The 25915-nt window shown below is 43.8% G+C and overlaps 1 protein-coding gene across 6 annotated transcripts in view; it reads left to right on the top strand.

Moving 5' to 3' along the window:
* EPHA6 (EPH receptor A6) overlaps window positions 1-25915 on the top strand; it is an 879356-nt gene that overhangs the window by 390597 nt on the left and 462844 nt on the right. The gene's annotated exons all lie outside the window — the stretch shown is intronic.

The raw sequence follows: 25915 nt of genomic DNA, 5'->3' as shown, positions 1-25915 counted from the left end.
TTATCTCTATTCTTATAGATAGAGAAACTGAGAAACAGAGAGACTAAGTGACTTGTCCAAGGTGTCACAGGAGGTTTGTGGTAGAGCAGAGAATTGAACCTAGGTTTCCTAAATGGCACACTAGTGTCTTACTACTAAACCAGCCTTTCTTTCTGGTGTTAAAAACCTAGGCTAAAATGTGACCAGCTAACAGGGTTTCAGATGTGCTAGCTTGTGTCTTGATAGGTCCTTACAATTGCATTAAGCTAACACAATGATAAAACACACCTTTAATACACACCAATACAGGGTCTGAGAGAAACATACTTTTTAAACAACTGAAAGCTGACCACCCAGCCAGCCATTTTAAGTATTCTGTTGCAGTTGTTTTTAAACCATACAGTCTACAGGTGGAAATAGGCCTCCTGTGAAACAGCAGTCTCAGATTAATTCCACATACTATTTGCTGAAATAATGAGTAAAGGGGAAAAGGCCTCTGATAGTTTTCTCCTCAGAGGAACAGACAGTTGAAGAGTTGATTCAGGCTTGCAGAGCATTGTTCAAATTTTCAAAACCTGTTAATATTTAACCTATGAGAGAAGCTTTGATGATGCTTGTGTATCTGTAGGGCTTTGTTAGCTGTTAAGGCTCTAAGAGCAGATCTCATCATGAAAGTGCCCGGTAGATGTTTCCATTATCCATACAAGTGTCTAGTTTCTTTTTTTTATTTTAATTATTTATTGAACTTTGGGCCTCAGTTATATCTGAAGGCAGTGAGTTCCACAGGTTAATTATGTATTGTGTATATCTGTTCTAATTTACTCAGATTATTTCTTTTTTGTTTTTCCACTATTTGGTCTTCAGATTTCCTCTTAGTCTTTCTATTTTCCAGGTTACTTGCCATAATGTGTGCTCTTTTCTGTAGACTTCAGCAGATTTGGATTTCCATTTTCTGAAAGATACCCATTTTGTTGAATGACCTCTTGACTCTGCCATTATCCATACCAGTTGCCTTAAGCAAAGACCCAGAAAAGCAAAGAAAGCAATATATTCATTACAGGTTGTTGAAAAATGGGGGGGTATTATTTTTAATGTACATTTTCTAAATGAACTGATTATTATTTCAAAACTTTCTTCTTTCAAAACTTTGTCCTTTCAAAACTTTATGGAAAATCTGTTTTTTTTTTCAATTTCAAAAGTAATTTTCTAAAACAAATATTTCCTGTTTCAGAAAAGTTTTGATTTTGATATAAATCCTACCATGAACTAAGATGAGTATCCAAGATTAGAAGTGGCGAGAAGCCAGTGCCACTCTTTCATACTCCAACCCACAAAATCCCAAATAAAACCGCCTAAAACCTGAAAATGATGACAAAACACACACACACACACACACACACAATGTTATCAGAACCACTAACTGAACAGAGAAGAAGAAAAGCGCTTCAGTGACAAGATGACCAGACAAAAACACAGGCATGTTAAATGACCAAACATAAAAAGAAAAAGAGGTGTGATGAAGGTGTTAAAAAAGGGGGGGAGGGGGCAGAGAGGTACAACAAAATGCATACATGAAAAAGAGAGAAGAGCCATAATGATCCCTAAAGAAATGGGAGAGGTACAATGTCAGAGATTGAAATCTGAATATGAAGAAAACAAAAATACCGCAATAGATTTTTTTCCACTGTTTAAAATCATAGAAACATAGACTTTAAGGTCAGAAGGGACAATTATGATCGTCTAGTCCAACCTCCTGCACAACGCAGATCACAGAATCTCACCCACCCACTCCTGTAACAAACCCCTAACCTATGTCTGAGCTATTGAAGTCCTCAAATCGTGGTTTAAAGACTTCAAGGTGCAGAGAATCCTCCAGCAAGTGACCCGCCGTGCCCCAGGCTGCAGAGGAAGGCGAAAAGCCCCCAAGGCCTCTGCCAATCTGCACTGGAGGAAAATTCCTTCCTGACCCCAATATGGTGATCAGCTAAATCCTGAACATGGGGCAAGACTCAGCAGCCAGACACCCAGGAAAGAATTCTCTGTAGTAACTCAGATTCCACCCCATCTAACATCCCATCACAGGCCATTGGGCTAATAGTTGAAGATCAATTAATTGCCAAAATTAGGCTATCCCATCATACCATCCCTTCCATAAACTTCATTCTTCAGATGGTTAGAAACCTTCATCTAATTTCAAGTCTAAACTTCCTGATGGCCAGTTTGTATCCATTTGTTCTTGTGTCCACATTGGTACTGAGCTTAAATAATTCTTCTCCCTCCATGGTATTTATCCCTCTGATATATTTATTGAGAGCAATCATATCTCCTCTCAGCCTTCTTTTAGTTAGGCTAAACAAGCCAAGCTCCTTGAGTCTCCTTTCATAAGACAGGTTTTCCATTCCTCAGATCATCCTAGTAGCCCTTCTTTGTACCTGTTCCAGTTTGAATTCATCTTTCTTAAACATGGGAGACCAGAACTGCACACAGTACTCCAGGTGAGGTCTCACCAGTGCCTTGTATAATGCTACTAACACCTCCTTATCTCTACTGGAAAAGAGATACTCATAACATAACATTTTAACCAGCTCTAGTATGTATGTGTCTATGACTGTTGTTTTATGCTTAAGTAGCTTCCATGCTGAGGCTAAGGATTTTAGTTTAGTCTTTTTTTTATGATTGTTTTGACAAGCTTCCTTATGTTTTTAAATGCCTCTTTTGAAAGTTTTCTGTCAGTACTAGTTTTTGGTACCTTTCCTCCCCCAAGAACATTGAGCATATTTTATTAGGGTCACTATTACTTAGTGGCTACTCTATAGTTACTTCTTACACCAGTTCCTGAATGTTACTTAGGACTAATTTGAGAACAGCTTCTCCTCTTTTGTACTGTAGAAGTGGGTGTTCCAAGAAGACATAAATTGAGATGCTGAAATTGCTTCTCTAAACTTTTGACAGTTAACCAGTTTATAAGTGGGTGGCTTAATAAAACAATAATAATGGGTAACAGGGTTATTTTGTCTCTTTGATCACCCTCAACACTGTGAACTCAATGACTGAACTTTAAACATGAGTAAGGGATTTAGCCACACAACTCTCATTAATTTCACTGGGAGTTGTGTGACTAAGTCTCCTAGTAAAGTTTTAAAATCTGAGCCAATATACATTTTCATTACCACAATCTAATAGTATAACTCTGCAAGTATACTTGTATTCTTATGGCTTGGGATTTGTATCCTTACATATCCTTCTGTACATTCCTCTCCATTCAGAAATGTCATGTAGTTAGCCTGTTGATTCATTTGGTTATAATGCTGCTCCACCCAACTCTGCAGTCTAATCTGCCCTTTATATGTAGTATATAGTTTAGTATCGCATTGTTTTTAAAGTATTGCTCCAATCTCCAAAGCTGCTGTTAGATATCTCAAAAGCATTTGCTCTATACCAGTCGTCTCTTGCAAAACAAAAATTGTTTTTTTGGTTACTACAGGTACAAGTGTCTGTTTATCAAAGGGTTACAAAATAAAAAGCAGAAGAGTAAAAAGTATACCAGTTTATCATAAACCAAATATTTGATGAACTTTTAACATGTCATGCTTGACCTGATGCCATGTATTTTTCTTGCTGAGGCTAAATATTAAATGGTCTATTCTCTCATCCATAAGCATTCATAACTCCAGTTGGTACTGATGGGAATTATGTATGCTGTATTGAGGGTTGGAATAGCACTGTAAAGAAGACGTGAGTAGTGAAGTTTCTTAGGCCCAGAGCCACGCAGAGAAAATTTAAAAAATCATATTAACTGCATTGAACCTAAGGTAAAATTTCCAAAAATGCATCTTTTATATCTGTAATTAGGAGCACTTGTGAAGCTTCAGCGAGTGGTGTAGGAATAGATGCTTAAAATTCCTCATATCAACAGATTCAGGACGGATAGCAGTGATTATGCCTTTCTGTTTCCACACTGCCATTCATTCCAATTCTCTCATGGCAGAGGAACTCCTTTTTAGGAAGAGATGATTCAGTCTCCATTCCAGCTTTGTCTTAGGACTCTACAAGACAGGTGCTATGTTTAGCAAAGATTTCCTGTTGTGAAATGAGGAATGTTGTTTACTAGGACCTGAGGCCTGCGGTCAGCGACATGGCTTTTCCAAGAAAATACATTCAAATGCAAGCTGGTAAAAAGAGCAAAATGTGAAATTCCACAATTGGGTTCTTTGCAGAATTACCTGGTTTGGATCACCTCAAAAACACGATTGGTGCCACCTTTCGAAACCATGTACACTTATTGTCATGGGCAAAATGGAGACTTGAGTTATCACATTGCTATTTTGACAACCCCATAACAATAAATATAGGTTTATAAGCTACTGAAGAATTTTTCTCAGGGATGTTGAATCTCAATTTCCCAAGATTAGAGACTCTTTTCCCACTGGGAGAGGGAAACGTAAGGCTATTTCCTTCATTTATTAACATTTTGCTTAAGAGCAAGCGGCAACACGGTGTCCTATCATTTTGACCCCTGCTGTCCATGGGGGGAAACACAGCCCAAGTGTGTGTTTGTGGCTCTTCCTTTCATTTTTGTTTTGTGCTATTGCTGCTGTATGGTAGGGCAGCAGCAGGAAGCAAAGAATAAAAGGAGAAGACTTGCAGGAACACTATAGACAACTAATGTGATTTTGAATTTGACAGACTTTTGCAACCCCATCATCTCTAGGAGAAAAATAGATTTTTATGCAACGCCCTGCTCTTACTGCATCAAGGGAAAACTTCTCGCCCTTTGTAGTTGGAAGCAAAAATGAAAGCAAAGTTTTTCCCTCCTGAGAAACTGGGTTGTAAAATACTTCCTACTTTCAATAGACTTTTGAAGCCCGCTAAGGCTATTTTGTCAACTACTGCTTCCTGTCAGCCTGTATCGAAGAAGGCAGACAAACTTTATCTCGTCTCCCAAAAAGGTTTTTCATATTTTTTACACCCATCCTGTACCAAATTTGCTGGTGGTAGCTACTGCTTATAACAAGTTTATATCTGTCCAGGCTCACTCTGCCCCAGCAGATAGAAAGGGGAGGAAGACTGATGTTCTGGGGAGAAAGGTATTTTTATCCTCTTCTCTGGGTATTAGGGTGGTTAATTATCATGCAGTAATGACCTGTTATCATTTCCACCTGAGGGAAAAGATGGCTGCATTCGTGCAACACTTTCCAGAGGACAAATGAAGATTAACTAATGATCTTCTCACTGAAGGACACAATGTGGCAAAGTATGCCCTCAGGTCATCATTCATTGCCTCAGACTTTTCTGCCAGAGCTTTAGCATCTGCAGCCTTCTTTAGGAGACATGGGTGGCTCTGGTCATCTTTCTCCACCTTAACTTTTGTGTCCGCTGCCCAGGACCTCCCCTTTTAAGGGGATGATCTTTTCAGTTCCAAGACAGATGAGTTCGTGAAAAAATTAATGGAGACTAGATCTACTGCTCACTCTCTAGATCTGTATCTGTTGACCAGGAAGAGGCCTTCTATTCCTTCCTTTAGATACCAGAGAGCGTATTAATGGCAGTTGTTGTAAGTCGCCGCCTTATTTTTTCCTGTAGCCAGAGGCATCTGCAATAGCAGCAGCAACTGCAGACTTCATTTCCATCTCAGCAGAAGAAGTCTTTCAGGTGTAGGCCTAGGATTAAGCAACCGGCTCCCTCTTCTTCATCTTCAGCAAACACCAGACAATAGATTTGATGTGATGATGGAGAGTGGACCAATCAGTGACATGCAGTCTCCTATGTTATTCAGAGACAGGCACATCTATTATATCAACCAATGGAGCCAAATTATATCAGGCACATGAATACAGAAAATTATCAAAAGGGGTTATACCATTCAATTCAAAACCTGCCCCCTTTCAACTTCCCCTACTCTTCCCATTTCAGGAACCTTTCTCACAAGGTGATTTTACTTAAGAAAGTTCACAAGCTGCTCCAGATGGTAGCTGTTGATGAGGTATCTGAACATCTTTGGGGGGCAGGGATTCTAGTAAAGTTATGTTCTGAAACAGAAAAAAGGTGGGAGGTTACATTTTAGACGTAAGGGATTTAAACAACTACATCCAAAAATTCAGATTTCAAACGTTAACTCTGGCCTCCATAATCACAGTCATGGATTGGTTCGCTACTATTGATTTAAAGAATGCATATTTTCATTTTGTTATCTGGAAGTCATCAAAAATACCTGCAGTTCATGGTAGCAGGGCACCATTTACAATACAAGCTGTTCCCATTTGGTTTGTAACACAGCTCCAAGAGTTTTTTCAAAGTGCCTTTCTGTGGTAGCAGCACAGCTGAGAAAGCAAGGTATTTTTGTTAACCCACATTTGGACGAATGGCTGCTGAAAGCCGCTGCATGCGATGTTCTGTTGCATCACATCAGAGTTACAATCTCTTCTCAGATCTGGAATTGCTTCTCAATCAAGTCAAATCTCTGCTCAACTCAAAGGTTTCCCTTTATAAGTTTAATGGACTCCGTAGCAGGAAGAACTTTTGTTGTGGAAAGCAGGTTTCTAAACATACAACAAGTGTTTTTGCAAATTCAGGCCTGTTGGTGCCAGAAAGTGATTCTCTTCTGGTGTCTCATGGGGTTGATGGCAGCTGCCGCTTACATATCCCCTTTTGCTCATCTTATTATGTGGACAGTGCAGCATTGGATGTTGTGAGTTTATACACCCAATCAAGACAGTCTTCATTTGTTTGCCACTGTGCAACAGGTCATTTTGGATTCACTAGATGGGTGGACAAACAGATCAAATGTTCTTCGAGGTGTTCTGTTAAATCCCTCACCCCCACCCCCCATCAGTGATATTGTCGGACACTTCCAACACTGGATGGGGTGCTCATTTGGATCAAATTCGGGGGTCATTGGGCTTTCCAAGAAAAGAGTTTACAAATCAATGCATTGGAATTAAGAGCCATTCATTTAACTCTCAGATCGTTCCTCCCTGATATACAAGGGAGCATGATCCAGGTGGCAACGGACAATACGGCTGCTATTTATTATGTGAACAAACAAGCAGGAGCTCACTCATTCCAGTTATGTGCCAAAAGTAGTCACACTATGTGATGGGGGCATTCTTTGCTATATCTGTCCAGTGGCCCTGCATTTAGCAGGGGATAGCAGTGTGCTAGTGGACCATCTCAGCAGACACAGTTCTCAAATTCACAAGTGATTCCTGAAGGATTGAGTAGTTCAAGACATCTTTTTTCTCACTGGGGTCAACTCAAGGTAGACCTTTTTGTTTCCGTCATGAGACAGAAATCAACAAAAAATCAACAAAAAATATCCCATCTTCTGTTCAAGAGCAGGGGGTGATGCCTTCTTTCTACACTAGAGAAAGGCCTGCTATATGCTTTTCCCTGCTTTCCATTGATTCAGAATATGATGAAGAAGATTCAGCAGGCCAGAGCAAAATAATATTGATTGCTCCAGTATGGCCAAGACAGCAGTGGAACAGACCTGCTTCAGCTGTCAGATGGACGGTACATGTGTCCTCCTCTGTCTCCGGATATTTTGTCACAGCAACAAGGCAGGATTCTCCATCTGGATCAACAGTCTCTTCATCTGACAGTGTGAGCTATTGGGCTTTGACTAGTCTCAAACAGTCATGTTCTTCCTTGGTACAGAATGTACTGGTCAGCTCTATAAAATGATCTGTGAGAAAGTGTTACCAATGAAAATGGACTAGATTTGTTTCCTAGATCAAAGGCAAATCTGATTCTCCACTTGCAGTTTCTATACCCTGTTGTCAAGGAGTATGCACAACCTGTCCTCCTTAGGGTGGGTCGGAGTAGTGACACCACCACAGTTACAATCTATTGGACAGTCCTTAGGGTGAGAGTCAATATGGCAGCGGGAGTCAATAAGGCGGCACTTGAGTACAGGGCTGTGCAGCCTAGTGGCCAGGGTCTGTGCAGCTGCCCACTGTGTGGCCTAGTGCCAGAGTCAGGGAAGCAGGCTGCCACCTAGGGCTGGGTGGCTGCCACATAGGGGGACCCTCCCTCTCCACCGGGTCCCAGATCAGGGCCCTGTCAGCAACAGGAGTGGCCATCACCCAGTCAGCGGGAAATACTACCACAACATGCTGACCTTGCTCAGGTGGTCGATACTGTGACGGGTTGGATCACAGAAACTCCCTTGGAGCTTCCAACTGATGTGCCAAGACTACGTCTGCCCCTGCTTTCCCTGCCCTCCCAGCTTGGGACTTCAGCGCCCTGCCTGGTTTGAGCCAGACCTGCTAGCCTGCTGCAAACCCAGACCCAGGTCTCAACCAGTCCCCTAACAGCTGTAGGCTTAAACTGAAAGCAGCTTAAGAAGTGTTCCTGTCTTTAACATTCAGATGCTCAACTCCCAATGGGATCCAAACCCCAAATAAATCAGTTTTACCCTGTATAAATCTTATACAGGGTAAACTCATAAATTGTTCACCCTCTATAACACTGATAGAGAGAGATGCACAGGTGTTTGCCTGCCCCGCCCCCCAGGTATTAATACATACTCTGGGTTAATTAATAAGTAAAAAGTGATTTTATTAAATACAGAAAGTAGGATTTAAGTGGTTCCCAAGTAGTAACAGACAGAACAAAGTGAATTACTCAGCAAAATAATATAGAACACGCAAATCTATGTCTAATACGGTAAGAAAACTGAATACAGATAAAACCGACACCCTCAGAGGAATTCCCCAGTAAGCTTCCTTTTACAGACTAGTCTCCTTCTAGTCTGGGTCCAGCAATCACTCACACCCCCTGTAGTTATTGTCCTTTGTTCCAGTTTCTTTCAGGTATCCTTGGGGGTGGAAAGTCTTCTTTAGCCAGCTGAAGACTAAATGGAGGGGTCTCTCACAGGCTTAAATAGACTTTCTCTTGTGGATGGAGACCCCCTCCTCTCTTCTATGCAAAGTCCAGTTCCAAGATGGAGTTTTGGAGTCACATGGGCAAGTCACATGTCCATGCATGACTCAGTTTTTACAGGCAGCAGCCATTGCTTACATGCTACCTTGAACGTCCTCAGGTAGCCTTCTTATGTGGATTGGAGCCTTACAAAAGGTTCATTGTCCTTTAAGTGTTTCTTGATTGGGCACTTAATTTGCACATCCTTTTCTCAAGAAGCTGACCAGATGCTCTTCTGAGGCTACTTAGAAATCAAGCAAGTATACAGTCAATATTCATAACTTCAAGTACAAAAATGATACATGCATACAAATAGGAGGAATGTATTCAGTAGATCATAACCTTTACAGAGATATGTTACATGTCATATGTAGCATAAAACATATTCCAGTTATGTCATATATACATATTTCCATAAAGCCTTATGGGGTGCAACGTGTCACTCCCTCCGCCTCCCTGGGCCACATACTACCGGCTCTCCTGAGGTAGCAGTCCATACAGTGTCAGGGTCTCCAGGTTCGCTGGCAGGGGTAACTCCTTGGGAGTCTGACTGCCGGTGATCTGCTGGAAATAGCAGTTCACCAGTCTGGTCCCCGGGTTCTCTGGTTCCTGCAGTCTGTGGCTGTAGCAGCTCCTGGTCTGGAGCCTCCAACAAGTGCCTTCTCTCCTCAGTGGTCAGCCTAAAATAAGCTGGACTGCTCCCTTTTATACTGAGGCAGCAGTGGGAGCATGTCCTGCATGGTCTAAGGAGCAGGAGTTCCGCTGTCCATAATGTGGACTTCTTGTCCAGTGCAGGGTATGTATGCACACCCCATCACACATGTATTTTGGAATAGTTAGTGTACTTAAAAGTCTGAAGTATTTTCTAATTCTTCTTTATGAGTTCACGTGGCTGCAATTTCAGTTTACCATGCTTTGGTTGAGATTAGATCATTATTTGTTCATGACTTGAAAAAGATGTGTAAAGGAGTTATTCCTTCCAATTTTGGGATCTTAATTTGGTATTATCTATGTGTATGAGGTCACCCTTTGAACCATGTGGGGGGGAGTATTTGTTATTTGAATAATCTATCAAGGTGATCTTCATTACTGCTATTAGATCAGCAAGAAGGGTCAGTGAATTTCATGCTATGATAGCTGACCCAATATTTACTAATTTTCACAAAGATAAAGTGTTTTTCAGACATGATCCAAAGGGTTTTTTTTAACCAAAAATGGTGTCTGAGTTTCATTTCAATCATACAATTAATATACTAGATTTTTTTCCCAAGCCTCATGCTAATAGAGTGTACATTACATACTTTAGATGCACAAGGGTGCACTTAAGCTGCAAGGCGAGCTCTTGCTTACAACATAGATAGAACTACGTTTTAGGGAGTCATTTAGACTTTTTGTTTCTTATGCATATAAGTGATAGTGTATTCACTCAGACTATTTCCAGATGGGGCTAAACAATGCATTGTGCAGTGTTATAGTTAGCTGAAATTCCTGAGCTACTTGTTGTATGGTCTCATTTTACTAGAGCTGCTGCAGCATCTTTGGCTTCACTTTAATGTGTTCCTATTAAGTTTCAGAGTAGCAGCCGTGTTAGTCTGTATCCACAAAAAGAACAGGAGTACTTGTGGCACCTTAGAGACTAACACATTTATTTGAGCATAAGCTTTGGTGGGCTACAGCCCATTTCATCGGGTGCATAGAATGGAACATATAGTAAGAAGATATATATATATATATATATATATATATATATATATATATATACACACACACACACACACACACACACACATACAGAGAACATGAAAAGGTGGAAGTAGCCATACCAACCGTAAGAGGCTAATTAATTAAGATGAGCTATTATCAGCAGGAAGAAAAAAACTTTTGTAGTGATAATCAAGGTGGCCCATTTAGACAGTTAACAAGAAGGTATAATTTCCTATTAGGGAAATTTGTAACACTGCTACTTGCAAGTGAGTACACACATTCACTAAACATTATGTGTTGGATATTGCTTTCCAGATCAAATGCCCCATTTGGCAGAGCAGTGTTACAATCATGATTTTATCAGGACTCTTGCCCACCTCTGGGGTTTGTTTTTTTCAGCACTGCTTGTCAAATTATCCATAAGTGGGAATATGCAGAGCTACTCAAAGAAGAAATGAAGGTTGCTTATTTGTAACTGGAGTTCTCTGAGATGACTCACATATTCACACTTCCCACCCTCCTTCCCCTTTCTCAGAGTCCTATCACGGTCTTCTGGTTGGCGGTGGAAGGAACCAAGATGGTAGAGGGCAAACTGTCCCTTGTATAGCCTCAACCTGGGGCTATTCAGAGAATACTGAGGGGAGGAGAAAGGGCGCACGTGCACTTTAGCAGGCAGGCTTTCTACTATGAAGTGCCACCAGGCAGCACAATACCCATAAGTGTAAATATATAGAGTAATCTTGATGGATTCCAGTTACAAGGGACCTTCATTTTGATAGATATATCCCATGCTGTCACAGTAAGTGTAAAATATTGTGGAGAATGAGGGAGTTAGTTATAAATAGCGTGTGCCCCTCAAGGTATCTCTTTGAATTCCAGGAGCTAAATCAAAAGAGGCTGTACAAGGAAAGATAAGGCTGCTGGAGGAAACAATGTGTGTGTGGGGAAGTGGAGTTACCAGTTGGGAAATACCCACTATCTGGCTCCATCCAGGCTAGAGTGGTTTACATTTCCCAAAGCTGAGCCTAGGACTAAAAGGATCCTAAACTTCAGAGATGCTAGGGAAGAAAAGAGGGGTTGAGTGATCGGCCAGAGGCTACCCAAGGTACATCAGTGAAAGCTGACAGACAGATTGAGCCTGCTCAGCAGGACAGGCTGCCTCTCCCTGCCAGAGATGGAATTAGCTGGGCTGGGGGGAGCTTACAAATTCTAGCAAGGAACGTTTAACATGTAGGTAAGATCCATGTGTGTAGGCCTTTTATTAGTTTTATTCTTTGCTGTATCTGGTTTATACCTTTGAAGAAAGAATAAACTATGCTTTGTTCTGAAGACACTGTTTCTGTGTTGCTGCAAACGTATACAGTCATAGACTCCGAAAAGGAAACTATTACAGGTACCAAAATCAAGTTGACCCTGTCATTAATATGATTGGGAATCAGGGCTGCAACCCAGAGATCCAATCTATGAGTGATTGGACCATGTGGTTCCACCCAGGGTAAGGTGCAGGGCCTAAGGGGTGCACTTGAGAGGAACTAAAGCACAGTTCGCCCTCTAGCTATAACTTACATCATGCATGAATCCTATCCCCCTGCACAGTGTTTGGATTTTCAAAATACCTTTAAGAGGAAGTAACTTGCTATGAGTTCTGTGAGTTCTGGGCCTTCATTCAAAGACCACTTTTAGTGATCATTTGTGGCAGACAGTAACAGTAAATTACTTTTTCACCCGGTTATTTTTCCCTTTCTCATGATTACAAACATTTCAGTTATGGTAACCTACTGAAATGTTGAACAATTATGCTCTTTTAAAATATAGTTATATGTAAGAGAAATGTGTATAAACATTAAACAGTTCCTCTAGGGCTTCTTCGATGACCTCGGCTTAATGGGATATTAGTACCTTTCATCTTCAGCTCTAGTTCAAACATAGCTCAGGTTTACAGCAGCTGTTATTGAAAGTCATTATTCAATTATAGTTGTGTAGTTTTTAAATTTACTGTTATTGGGTCCTTCAAATGTGTTCCTTTGTTCTCATGAACAGAGAGTCTCAAAAATAACACACTGCAGTCATTTAGTGAAAAATAACTCACCTGTATGATGAAATGCAAACTTGTGTGGTGGCTCTTAAATTCTTCTATCCTGTGGACCATGTAACTTCTCTGTGTAAAATGGAATAATTACTAGGAAATTGTTTAATATATGTTAGCTCTGCTTCAGATGACAAATGTATGTTTGCCTGCTCTTGCAACTCCTACCCCTGATCTACACTAGGACTTTAGGTCGAATTTAGCAGCATTAAATCGATGTAAACCTGCACCCGTCCACACGATGAAGCCCTTTATTTTGACTTAAAGGGCTCTTAAAATCGATTTCCTTACTCCACCCCTGACAAGTGGATTAGTGCTTAAATCGGCCCTGCCGGCTCGAATTTGGGGTACTGTGGACTCAATTCAAAGGTATTGGCCTCCGGGAGCTATCCCAGAGTGCTCCACTGTGACCGCTCTGGACAGCACTCTCAACTCAGATGCACTGGCCAGGTAGACAGGAAAAGAACAGAGAACTTTTGAATCTCATTTCCTGTTTGGCCAGCATGGCAAGCTGCAGGTGACCATGCAGAGCTCATCAGCAGAGATGACCATGATGGAGTCCCAGAATCGCAAAAGAGCTCCAGCATGGACCGAACGGGAGGTACGGTATCTGATCGCTGTATGGGGAGAGGAATCCGTGCTATCAGAACTTCGTTCCAGTTTTCGAAATGCCAAAACCTTTGTCAAAATCTCCCAGGGCATGAAGGACAGAGGCCATAACAGGGACCCAAAGCAGTGCCGCATGAAACTGAAGGAACTGAGGCAAGCCTACCAGAAAACCAGAGAGGCGAACGGCCACTCCGGGTCAGAGCCCCAAACATGCCGCTTCTATGATGAGCTGCATGCCATTTTAGGGGGTTCAGCCACCACTACCCCAGCCGTGTTGTTTGACTCCTTCAATGGAGATGGAGGCAATACGGAAGCAGGTTTTGGGGATGAAGAAGATGATGATGAGGTTGTAGATAGCTCACAGCAAGCAAGTGGAGAAACCGGTTTTCCCGACAGCCAGGAACTGTTTCTCACCCTGGACCTGGAGCCAGTACCCCCCGAACCCACCCAAGGCTGCCTTCTGGACCCAGCAGGCGGAGAAGGGACCTCTGGTGAGTGTACCTTTTAAAATACTATACCTGGTTTAAAAGCAAGCATGTAAAAGGATTACTTTGCCCTGGCATTCGCGGCTCTCCTGGATATACTCCCAAAGCCTTTGCAAAAGGTTTCTGGGGAGAGCAGCCTTATTGTGTCCTTCATGGTAGGACACTTTACCACTCCAGGCCAGTAACACGTACTCGGGAATCATTGTACAACAAAGCATTGCAGTGTATGTTTGCTGGCGTTCAAACAACATCCGTTCTTTATCTCTCTGTGTTATCCTCAGGAGAGTGAGATATAATGCATGGTCACCTGGTTGAAATAGAGTGCTTTTCTTCAGGGGACACTCAGAGGAGCCCATTCCTGCTGGGCTGTTTGCCTGTGGCTAAACAGAAATGTTCCCCGCTGTTAGCCACAGGGAGGGGAGAGGTTGAGGGGGTAGCCACGCGGTGGGGGGAGGCAAAATGCGAAAGAAAGCACATATGCTATGTATGTAATGTTAACAGCAAGGTTTACCCTGAAAGAGTGTAGCCACTGTTTTATAAAATGTGTCTCTTTAAATACCGCTGTCCCTGTTTTTTTCTCCACCAGCTGCATGTGTTTCAATGATCACAGGATCTTCTCCTTCCCAGAGGCTAGTAGTGAAGCTTAGAAAGAAAAAAAAACGCACTCGAGATGAAATGTTCTCCAAGCTCATGCTGTCCTCCCACACTGACAGAGCACAGACAAATGCGTGGAGATAAATAATGTCAGAGTGCAGGAAAGCACAAAATGACCGGGAGGAGAGGTGGTGGGCTGAAGAGAGTAAGTGGCGGGCTGAAGATAGGGCTGAAGCTCAAATGTGGCGGCAGCGTGATGAGAGGAGGCAGGATTCAATGCTGAGGCTGCTGGAGGACCAAACCAGTATGCTCCAGTGTATGTTTGAGCTGCAGCAAAGGCAGCTGGAGCACAGACTGCCACTACAGCCCCTGTGTAACCAACCGCCCTCCTCCCCAAGTTCCATAGCCTCCACACCCAGACGCCCAAGAACGCGGTGGGGGGGGCCACTGGCCAACCAGCCACTCCGCCACAGAGGATTGCCCAAAAAAGAGAAGGCTGGCATTCAATAAATTTTAAAGTTGTAAACTTTTAAAGTGCTGTGTGTCATTTTCCTTCCCTCCTCCACCACCCCTCCTGGGCTACCTTGGTAGTCATCCCCCTATTTGTGTGATGAATGAATAAAGAATGCATGAATGTGAAGCCACAATGACTTTATTGCCTCTGCAAGTGGTGATGGAAGGGAGGAGGGGAGAGTGGTTAGCTTACAGGAAAGTAGAGTGAACCAAGGGGCGGGGGGTTTCATCAAGGAGAAACAAACAGAACTTTCACACCATAGCCTGGCCAGTCATGAAACTGGTTTTCAAAGCTTCTCTGATGCGTACCGCGCCCTCCTGTGGTCTTCTAACCGCCCTGGTGTCTGGCTGCGTGTTACGGCGATTTGCCTCAACCTCCCACCCCGCCATAAACGTCTCCCCCTTACTCTCACAGATATTGTGGAGCACACAGCAAGCAGTAATAACAGTGGGAATATTGGTTTCGCTGAGGTCTAAGCGAGTCAGTAAACTGCGCCAGCGCGCCTTTAAACGTCCAAATGCACATTCTACCACCATTCTGCACTTGCTCAGCCTGTAGTTGAACAGCTCCTGACTACTGTCCAGGCTGCCTGTGTACGGCTTCATGAGCCATGGCATTAAACGTTAGGCTGGGTCCCCCAGGATAACTATAGGCATTTCAACATCCCCAACAGTTATTTTCTAGTCTGGGAATAAAGTGCCTTCCTGCAGCTTTTGAAACAGACCAGAGTTCCTGAAGATGCGAGCGTCATGTACCTTTCCCAGCCATCCCACGTTGATGTTGGTGAAACGTCCCTTGTGATCCACCAGAGCTTGCAGCACTATTGAAAAGTACCCCTTGCGGTTTATGTACTCGCCGGCTTGGTGCTCAGGTGCCAAGATAGGGATATGGGTTCCGTCTATGGCCCCACCACAGTTAGGGAATCCCATTGCAGCAAAGCCATCCACTATGACCTGCACATTTCCCAGGGTCACTACCCTTGATATCAGCAGATCTTTGATTGCGTGGGCTACTTGCATCACAGCAGCCCCCACAGTAGATTTGCCCACTCCAAATTGATTCCCAGCTGACCGGTAGCTGTCTGGCGTTGCAAGCTTCCACAGGGCTATCGCCACTCGCTTCTCAACTGTGAGGGCTGCTCTCATCTTGGTATTCATGCGCCTCAGGGCAGGGGAAAGCAAGTCACAAAGTTCCATGAAAGTGCCCTTACGCATGCGAAAGTTTCGCAGCCACTGGGAATCGTCCCAGACCTGCAACACTGTGCAGTCCCACCAGTTTGTGCTTGTTTCCCGAGCCCAGAATCGGCGTTCCATTGCATGAACCTGCCCCATTAGCACCATGATGCATGCATTGGCAGGGCCCATGCTTTCAGAGAAATCTGTGTCCATGTCCTGATCACTCACGTGACGGCGCTGACGGCGCCTCCTCGCCTGGTATCGCTTTGCCAGGTTCTGGTGCTGCATATACTGCTGGATAATGCGTGTGGTGTTTAATGTGCTCCTAATTGCCAAAGTGAGCTGAGCGGCCTCCATGCTTGCCTTGGTATGGTGTCCGCACAGAAAAAAGGCGCAGAACGATCGTCTGCTGTTGCTCTGACGGAGGGAGGGGCGACTGACGACACGGCTTACAGGGTTGGCTTCAGGGAGCTAAAATCAACAAAGGGGGTGGCTTTACATCAAGGACTATTTCAGGCAGGACTTCACGGAGGGTTCCAATAAGAAATGGTGCACCTAAGTTATTGTTCTTATTGGAACAAGGAGGTTAGCCTGGCCTCTGATTGATTCATGGCTAGATTTACCTCGCTGCACCTTCTCTGTGAGTGACTGCAGTGTGACCTAGAGGAAGGAGTCCTCTAGACGGGGGAGGAGGCAAATGAGTACAAAACAAATCTGGTCTATTTCTTGTTTTGAACCACTCCATCTATCTTTTACATCTTTGGCTAGCAGCAGACGGTGCAGAAGGACTGCAAGCCATCCACATCTCATGGCTGCTCAGCAGAAGATGATGCAATAGGACTGCTAGCCATCCTCATCTCTTGCCTGCCCGGCAGAAGATGATGCAATAGGACTGCTAGCAATCCGTATCGCCTGCCTGCTCACCATAAGACAGTTCAATAGGACTGACTGCAGGACTAAAGAGAATGACCTGGTCAGGTCACTCCAAATTTAGTCCCTGCACCCATGTCTGCCCAGGCGCTCCCAGCCGACGTGGCCAGGAGCACCTCGGACATGACGAGGATGGCTACCAGTCGTACTGTACCATCTGCTGCCAGAAGGCAATGGGTTGCTGCTACTGTGTAGCAATGCCGTACCGCGTCTGCCAACACCCAGGAGACATACGGTGACGATTACCTGAGCGGGCTCCATGCTTGCCGTGGTATGGCATCTGCACAAGTAACTCAGTAAAAAAGGCGCGAAACGATTGTCTGCCCTGCTTTCACGGAGGGAGGGAGGGAGGGAACGGGGGCCTGACAATATGTACCCAGAACCACCTGCGACAATGTTTTAACCCCATCAGAGTGCTCCATTGTGACTGCTCTGGACAGCACTCTCAACTCAGATGCACGATTGTTTGCCGTTGCTCTGACGCAGGGAGGGGCGACTGAGGACACGGCTTACAGGGTTGGCTTCAGGGAGCTAAAATCAACAAAGGGGGTGGCTTTACATCAAGGACTATTTCAGGCAGGACTTCACGGAGGGTTTCAATAAGAAATGATGCACCTAAGTTATTGTTCTTATTGGAACAAGGAGGTTAGCCTGGCCTCTGATTGATACATGGCTAGATTTACCTCACTGCAGCTTCTCTGTGAGTGACTGCAGTGTGACCTGGAGGAATGAGTCCCCTAGACAGGGGAGGCGGGGAAGCAAATGAGTACAAAACAAATCTGGTCTATTTCTTGTTTTGATCCACTCCATCTATCTTTTACATCTTCGGCTGGCAGGAGACGGTGCAGAAGGACTGCATGCCATCCACATCTCATGGCTGCTCGGCAGAAGATGGTACAGTACGACTGCTAGCCATCCTCATCTCTTGCCTGCCTGGCAGAAGATGGTACAGTACGACTGCTAGCAATCCATATCACCTGCCTGCTCACCATAAGACGGTTCAATAGGACTGACTGCAGGACTAAAGAGAATGACCTGGTCAAGTCACTCCAAATTTAGTCCCTGCGCCCATGTCTGCCCAGGCGCTCTCAGCCGACGTGGCCAGGAGCACCTCGGACACAACGAGAACGGCTACAAGTCGTAATGCACCGTCTGCTGCCAGAAGGCAATGGGTTGCTGCTACTGCGTAGCAATGCCATACCGCGTCTGCCAGCACCCAGGAGACATATGGTGACGGTTACCTGAGCGGGCTCCATGCTTGCCGTGGTATGGCGTCTGCACAGGTAACTCAGGAAAAAAGGCGCAAAACAATTGTCTGCCCTTGTTTTCACGGAGGGAGGGAGGGAAGGGGGGCCTGACGATATGTACCCATAACCACCCGCAACAATGTTTTAGCCCCATCAGGCATTGGGATCTCAACCCAGAATTCCAATGGGCAGCGGAAACTGCGGGAACTGTGGGATAGCTACCCACAGTGCAACGCTCCGGAAGTCGACTCTAGCCTCGGTACGATGGAAGCACTCTGCCGAGTTAATGCACTTAATGCACTTAGAGCATTTTCTGTGGGGACACACTCGAATATATAAAACCGATTTCTAAAAAACCAACTTCTATAAATTCGACCTTATTCCATAGTGTATACATACCCCTAGTCAAAGCCACAACTCCACTCAGCTCAGCCCCAGCTGCCAGGGAGGAGAAAGCTATCAGTGACAATTTACTCCAGTTGCATAGACATGCTTAGCAAATGCTTAACACAGTCCATTTTTAAAACATATTGTAACAACAGTGCTGTCTCAAATTGAAGGAGGCAAGACTATGACTATATAAGACTATATTTTAAAAATCTGACAATTTAATGTAGCCAGATCTCTCTCACTACAATACTTGTCTTCTCTAGACCTGGCTGCAGACAAGATTGCAGCCATAAGCATGTTCACTTTCCGTTCTCCCAGCCTGTCTCATTCCACATCTACCTGCAGATCAGCTAGTTACAATATTTAACTACAAGACTTCCCCTCCAACCCACCAATAAAAAGAGAGGATTTCCCTTACGACTAATTAGTGACCTGATGTGATTCCGTACTATTGTTTGTGCTGTTATTCCATAAGTACTACTCCTGCTAGAATTCTGTGCCACTGCACAATGCAGAATTTGTGCAGAATTAATGTTCCCTGCAGAATTTTATTTTTCCCCACAGAATTTCAGATTTCTCCTCAGCACTCCCACCTAGGCATGGCACCAGGACCGGCAAAGCAAGCACGTGGGTTTTTTTTTTTTTTTTGCCTTGGGCAATTGCGCTCTCGGAACTTGGGGTGGCAAATTTTTTGCTTGGGGCGGCCAAAAACCTAGAGCTGGCCCTGCATGGCACGGGCGGCTGGGGCTCCCACTGTCAGCTTCGAGCGGCTATCAGAGGGAGCCCCAGCCATCCAGACTGACAGCAGGAGCATGATTATATTATTAATTTGACATATAAAATAGGCCAAATTTTGCAGAATTTAAAAATATTGTGTGCAGAATTTTTAATTTTTTTGGCACAGAATTTCCCCAGGAGTAAAGTGCTTACCACACAGCCTTAAATTTAAAAACAATTGTGTGAGTTGATCTGCTCTTCAGGTGGCCTTTCATTAGTCAATGTAGTGAGTGGGAAAATACTTTATTAATCATCCATTCAATAAACCTTTGAGAGGGGCCAAGTAGGTAAAAGTAGGATCTCACAAGAGATCCGTATGTGTTTATATTTGTAAAAATTTAATTAATAGAAAATGTGCACTCAGGAATATGCATCATTTTAATGGGTTTGGTAAAATCAATAAAGTTTGTTATTGTGCACTCCAAATGTTTTCCATTGTGTAGTTCTTTACATAAGGTCTTATCGGGGAGAGTGGGTGCTGGGGGAGAGCTGTGATCCAGGAGTATGGACTTGCACTGAAATTTGATATCCTCAGACAAAGATATGAAACTTTTCAAGGCAATAATAGCTGTGGTTTGGGTAGTAGATCTGTTTTGGTTTATGTTTGTTGATTGGTTTGTTTGGGGGAGAATATAATCTAGCTCTGGGTTATGTGAGGTGAAAATTGTTAGGTGTAGAGTGCTCTTTCTGATTCACTCATTATCTTGTGCTTGAAAACAGTGAATGGTATTGATGGTATTGGGGATGGGAATGGGGATGGGAAATATGTTGTTTGTTGTCTTTGACCATTCCCATGCAGTGAGTTCTTGAGAGTGCGAATTAGAAGAAGTTATTGATTTGTTCAATTCCAAGGGAGAAAGGCATACAAAGAGCTTGAAGCTGAGAATCAAGGCAAATAGTATATCATAATATATTTAGTTAATGGTTTAAAAAAAACACAGACAAATATATGGATCAGTAACATTCCCTAACTTTGATTTTTGTGAATTTGATTGGTCTGTCCCTCTAGTTTAAATATATTCTCAAAATATATATTGTACTACTTTGTGATATTAAGCATTTTATGTTGTTTGATCTTGAGAACTCACAATGTACTCACAATGTAAATAATTTAGCAAAAAGATTACACTTTTATTCACATTATTCAAAGTGGAGTGAAAAATGTAGAGCAACAATAATTCCACTTAAGCTAATTGAAGAGTGTTAGTGGAGGTCACAGGTGACCATAAAGTCAAATGCAGTACAAAGTTCAAAACATGTATTACTTAAAGATAAAAGCATACTATCAAGCTTTAAGCATATTTTAATTTTGATTTTTCTGTGACTGTCAAGTGACACTGAATTAAGCCCTATTTCACAAGACAGAGGTGTTTATGCAGATTTGAGCTGATTATCCACTCATGCAGGGACTAAGAATAAAGGGGAGAAGGTTTACCCAAAAAAAAAAAATGTTTCCTCAACCTTAGGTCCTGTTGCAGGGGCCAAACATATTTACAGAACATGGTCTCTTTTTCAATTCAAGGACCACAGTAGCCATCTCCAAAAGGGTGGGATCTTGGCCTCCCCTCATCCATGCCCATGGAGCTAACTAGCCACGAGAGGTAGAGCATGTGTTTTCCCTTTCAATGAATGACCCTCCCTCTGGATCTGTTATAGGCAGGACTGATAGAATTGCCTGATCTTAAATTTGCCTGACATGTCCCATTATAAGACCCTGTTTCAGTTGCTTATCACTTGGTCAAACTTCAACGTTTGGGGCTGAAAATTGCATTCCTGGTGTCTGCCTCGGTGTGAAGATTTCTGGAAATTTTCAGCCAAAACAGTTCACCTGGTTCTGAGAAGAGACTAGGGAATAATATGTTGATTTGTCCATATTAAAAATTTCTTGAAACCTTTTCATTGAAATGCTCTAGCACCCGCATGCTGTGGAACAGGAACCTGGAAATATGCCAGAGAAGTATCCTTTGTGTCAGGGATTTGCCTTTTGTCATCCCTGTGAAAATCTGCCCAAATTTGGCTAAATTGTAAGCCTTTAAAAAACCACAGCTTACTCATGCTCAGTAGAGAATGCTATAGCTGAAAAGCTAAAATCTCCAAAGATTCCATTTTCATGGAGTATGCTCAAGTCTCTTTCAGCTCCTAGAGCTCCCTGGACAGCTCATGCACCATCCCCACAGAGCAACTGACCATGTTCTAGCCCCGAAAGACTTTCCTTGTAATGGCTGATCCCAGCTGCCCTGGCCCGGACACTGGAATTGAGAGCTGGAAGGCTGTCTTTTTCTGTGATTTTGATCACTCCCTGTTAGCACCCAGGCAGCATGGAATAGAAAGTAATCTGATTTGAATGCAGAAGGGACAGAACAGGGACTGGGACTGACTGGACAAGGGGACAAGGAGTCAGTGTGGGAAGAAAGGCTGAGACTAGTACCTATTTGGTGAGGGGAACACTGAGATCTGATGAGGAGCTGGGGAGGCAGAGGCAAAGATGGGACTGGTTGGACAAGGAGACTGGGACTAGGAACCATTGTGGGGAAATAGGTGCAAGAGAGAGAGGAGAAAGAGAAAAACCTGACAAGGAGCTGTAATGCAGTGGGAAAACTGGTATTTGATGGACAAAGAAACTGGGATAAGGACCCAGGGAGGCTTTTGGGGGAAGACTTGAGTTTGGATGAGGAGCCTGAGGTGGGAGACCGGAACTGGGAGGATGAGGAGCTGGGAGGGGGAAACTGGGACTGGGACTGGGTGTGGAAAGGAGAAGAGACTGGGAGGGGTTAGACGGGACTTGGGCTGTGAGCTGGAAGGAGGAGATTAGAACTCAACTGGTCTTGCTGGAAAATAGTATATGATTATGTAATTACAGACTGCATCATAATGCATACGCGGAAGGGGGGTGAATTAAGTTTGTACAGGCAACTTAATTCTGGCATTTCCATTTTGAGTGTTTGATTTTGCATCCTTAATAATCCTTCTTTGAGTGTTATATGTGTATACTTATTACACAAGTTGATGCCTATGGTGGAACACTATACCCCCCTGGGGTTGAAAATATGAAAGATCAGGTGGGATATAATGCTCAAAGCTCCTTTTTCATTTTCAGAGACTGAATTAGGAGTTATCACTACTTTTGTTTCTGGCATGTAGCAAGGAGTTGAATTTTGTTTTAACTTTTTAGTCTTATTAGGAGGCCTGCAAAGTGCTGTGGAAAGGAATGTACTTCATTGGCCTTTCTTAATACCTAATACACACACAGTGTCTTGTTCAAAATTCACAGTCAATTTTGGTCAATTTCACGGTCTTAGGATTTAAAAAATTGTAAATGTCACGATTTCAAATACTTAAATCTGAAATTTCATGGTGGTGTAACTGTGGGGGTCCTGACCCAAAAGGGTGTCATGGTGGGGGTCGCGATATTGCCATCCTTCCTTCTGTGCTGTTACTGGTGGTGGCGCTGCTTTCAGAGCTGGGCAGCCAGAGCGCTGCGGCTGCTGGCCAGGCACTCAGCTCTGAAGGCAGCACTGCTGCCCACAGCAGGGCAGAAATGAGGGTTTCATGGTATGGGAGTGGCCTCACTTTGCTGGGAACAGGGCCAGCCTTACAGGTGGTGACCGCCCAGGGTGCTATGGCTGGGGATGGGGCAGGGGATTCTGTGGTCACCCCTCCCACCCACACAGCCAGCCTGAGGTCCCTTTAACCCCTGAGCGCTGGGATGCTGGGCCCAGAGTCAGGGAGGTGCAGGGCTCGGGGCACCCTGCCAAGGGCTCCTACCGTACGCCAGGCTCCAGCTGCTGGTCCTGGCCGGGCTGGTGAGGGAAGGGACTTCCCCTTCCCCTGCTGGGGCCACTCCCGGGGCTGGGTCAGACTCACCTCCAGGAACCTACTCCGGCTGCTGGAAGCTCTGCGACTGCTGGCTGGGAGCCCAGCTTTGAAGGCAGCACTACTGCCAGCAGCAGAAAGAAGGGTGTCATGGAAGGGTAATGCTGCCTTCAGAGCTGGGTGGCCAGCAAGCATCTGCCCCTCTCCAGCCACCAGCTCTAAAGGCACCACAGAAGTAAAGGTAGAAATACTGTGACCCCTCTACAATAACCTTGTGATCCCCCCACAACCTCCTTTTTGTTTTAGAAACACTGGCCATGAAAGCTATATAGTATAGGGTAAAAGAACCCAAAAGACCAGATTTCACAGTCTATGATGCGTTTTCCATGGCTGTGAATTTGGTAGGGCCCTATATGTAACACAGTCCTCAAAAGGTTTACATTTGTTAGTAATAACAATAATGATCATATTTGCTTAGTATTCAAAAACAAACACCTGGAAATAATATACTTGTAGATATAACCATAAAAGCCTTTACACTTTTTCTAGATTTTGTATCTTATAGACATTGTGTTTTTAGTATTTGCATTTCATGTTCTCACTAGCTTATCAAAATGCTTAATGGTTTCAGAATTTGGTAGTTCACTTACAATGACGGGTTAGAGCAGCGTTTCTCAAATGTGGCCACTGTGGCTGCATGCAGCCACCAGAGGCTTTTTTTGTGGCTACAGCCTCCTGGGCAGTGATTGGGAGGCAAAGCAGCCACTCCTCCCTCTCCCTGTTGCTCCTGGATGTGCAACCTTAATGTCGCTGGGGCTGCCAGCAGGCGTTGGGCGCTGCCCCCCTCTGGAGACACCTGGGGCACAACACTGGAGCAGCAGGGAGCCTCTAAGTTCCGTACCTTCCTGGGGGTGGTGGGGCTCAGGCTTCTGCCTCAGGATGGCAGGCTGGCAGGCTGTGGCCACGGGGCTTCAGGCTTCTTTCTGGGGCCCCATCCCCCGGGCTTCAGGCTCTGGCTCCCTGCTGCCTTCCCAACCTCCCCAACCCCTGGTCCCTGCTGCCTGTCTATCCACCTCCCCATCCAGGGCTTAATTTGTCCCCGGACTTGCCAGGGCTGAGTAAGTCTGTGAAAAGTGATATTTCTATGTTTGTTAGTATCACTTTTCACAGCAGACTTAGTAGCTAGCTGGCCTGGGAGTCTGTGAACAATATTAACAAACATACAAATATCATTTTTCACAGCAGTAGACTTATTAGCTAGCAATAAATAAATGACAATGATGTGTATATGTACATAATTTAGACATGTAGATGTGCATATTTGTTTGTTTCTCCTAAAGTTAATCAAGTATTTTAGGAAAAATTGTCAGAGCGGCCACCAGCAAGAGTTGGTGGCCGCACTCTGAGGCCACCAAAAAAATAGAGTTCTTGTATGTTTTACACTCTGCAAATCTCCTATACATTGCCAAGTACTGTATTTTGCACATGGATAAAAAGAAAATGTATATGCTGCATCTGAAGCTATAGGAAGGCTTAACTTGTCTCTTGATTTAAAATGGATACATCTTAGTAGGTTTTTCATGCTGATTATTTGAGATTCTTTTAATTAGTTTATTTGAACTTAAGAAAAGATAGTACACGTTTCCTATTTGTTTAGTGTCTCTTATTTGAATATGCACACTCAAAACATGTAAACAGAAAATTGAATAGAATATGCCAGAAATACAACAGAAAATTAAGTAGTGGATCTAAAATTCTACTTTGTGATCCTCTTGAATTTACTCCCTGTGCATTTTTTGGAATGGAGTCTGACTCTCCTCTCTCACCTAATTTATCCCAGTGTAATTACACTAATTTAACTGATTTAATCCTGATTTACATCAGTGTAAATCAGAAGAGAATCAGATGCTGGGACACTGTCTTGTTTCTGACATCACTCTATAAAAGTATCATTCATCTTGATAAAAATAATATGAACTAATGAATATTGTATTATTACAGAACCTAACAGGTACCCGGGCTACAAATAAATTATTGTTTTACCCTTTTGACCATTATTAGTAATGCAATGTACGAATTTTATGCTGCTCTAGAGAATTGGTTCTCAAAGCAGGTCCACCACTTGTTCAGGGAAAGCCCCTGGCGCGCCAGACCGGTTTGTTTACCTGCTGTGTCCGGAGGTTTGGCCGATCGCGGCTCCCACTGGCTGCAGTTCGCCACTCCAGGCCAGTCGGGGCTGCGGGAAGCGGCGTGGGCCAAGGGACATACTGGCCGCCCTTCCCGCAGCTCCCATCGGCCTGGAGCGGCGAACTGCGGCCTGCTGGAGCTGCAATCAGCCGAACCTGCGGATGCGGCAGGTAAATAAACTGGTCCAGCGCGCCAGGGGCTTTCCCTGAACAAGCGGCGGACCGGCTTTGAGAACCACTGCTCTAGAGAATTGGAACTTTTCAAGTTTTATAACGTTAATGGCCTAGATTTTAGAAAATGTTATTTCATTCAAATTTGGGAGTAAAATTGTTACCAAAAAAACTAACAGTGTCCCAAGAAAATATACATTCTGATTAATTTGCTTAGACTACAGTATAATAAATATACAGGGACAAATGCGTTCTTTCATTCTGTATTAGAGAGAAGAACAAATTAACGTTAAGAGTAGAGAAATGAGGGGAGCAGAACCTGTACAGCAGCCC

Source organism: Lepidochelys kempii, chromosome 1 (genome assembly GCF_965140285.1).
Source record: "Lepidochelys kempii isolate rLepKem1 chromosome 1, rLepKem1.hap1, whole genome shotgun sequence".
Classification (NCBI taxonomy): Eukaryota; Metazoa; Chordata; order Testudines; family Cheloniidae; genus Lepidochelys; species Lepidochelys kempii.
The sequence above is the reverse complement of the archived record's forward strand: the minus strand, read 5'-3'. Positions and strand labels throughout refer to the sequence as shown.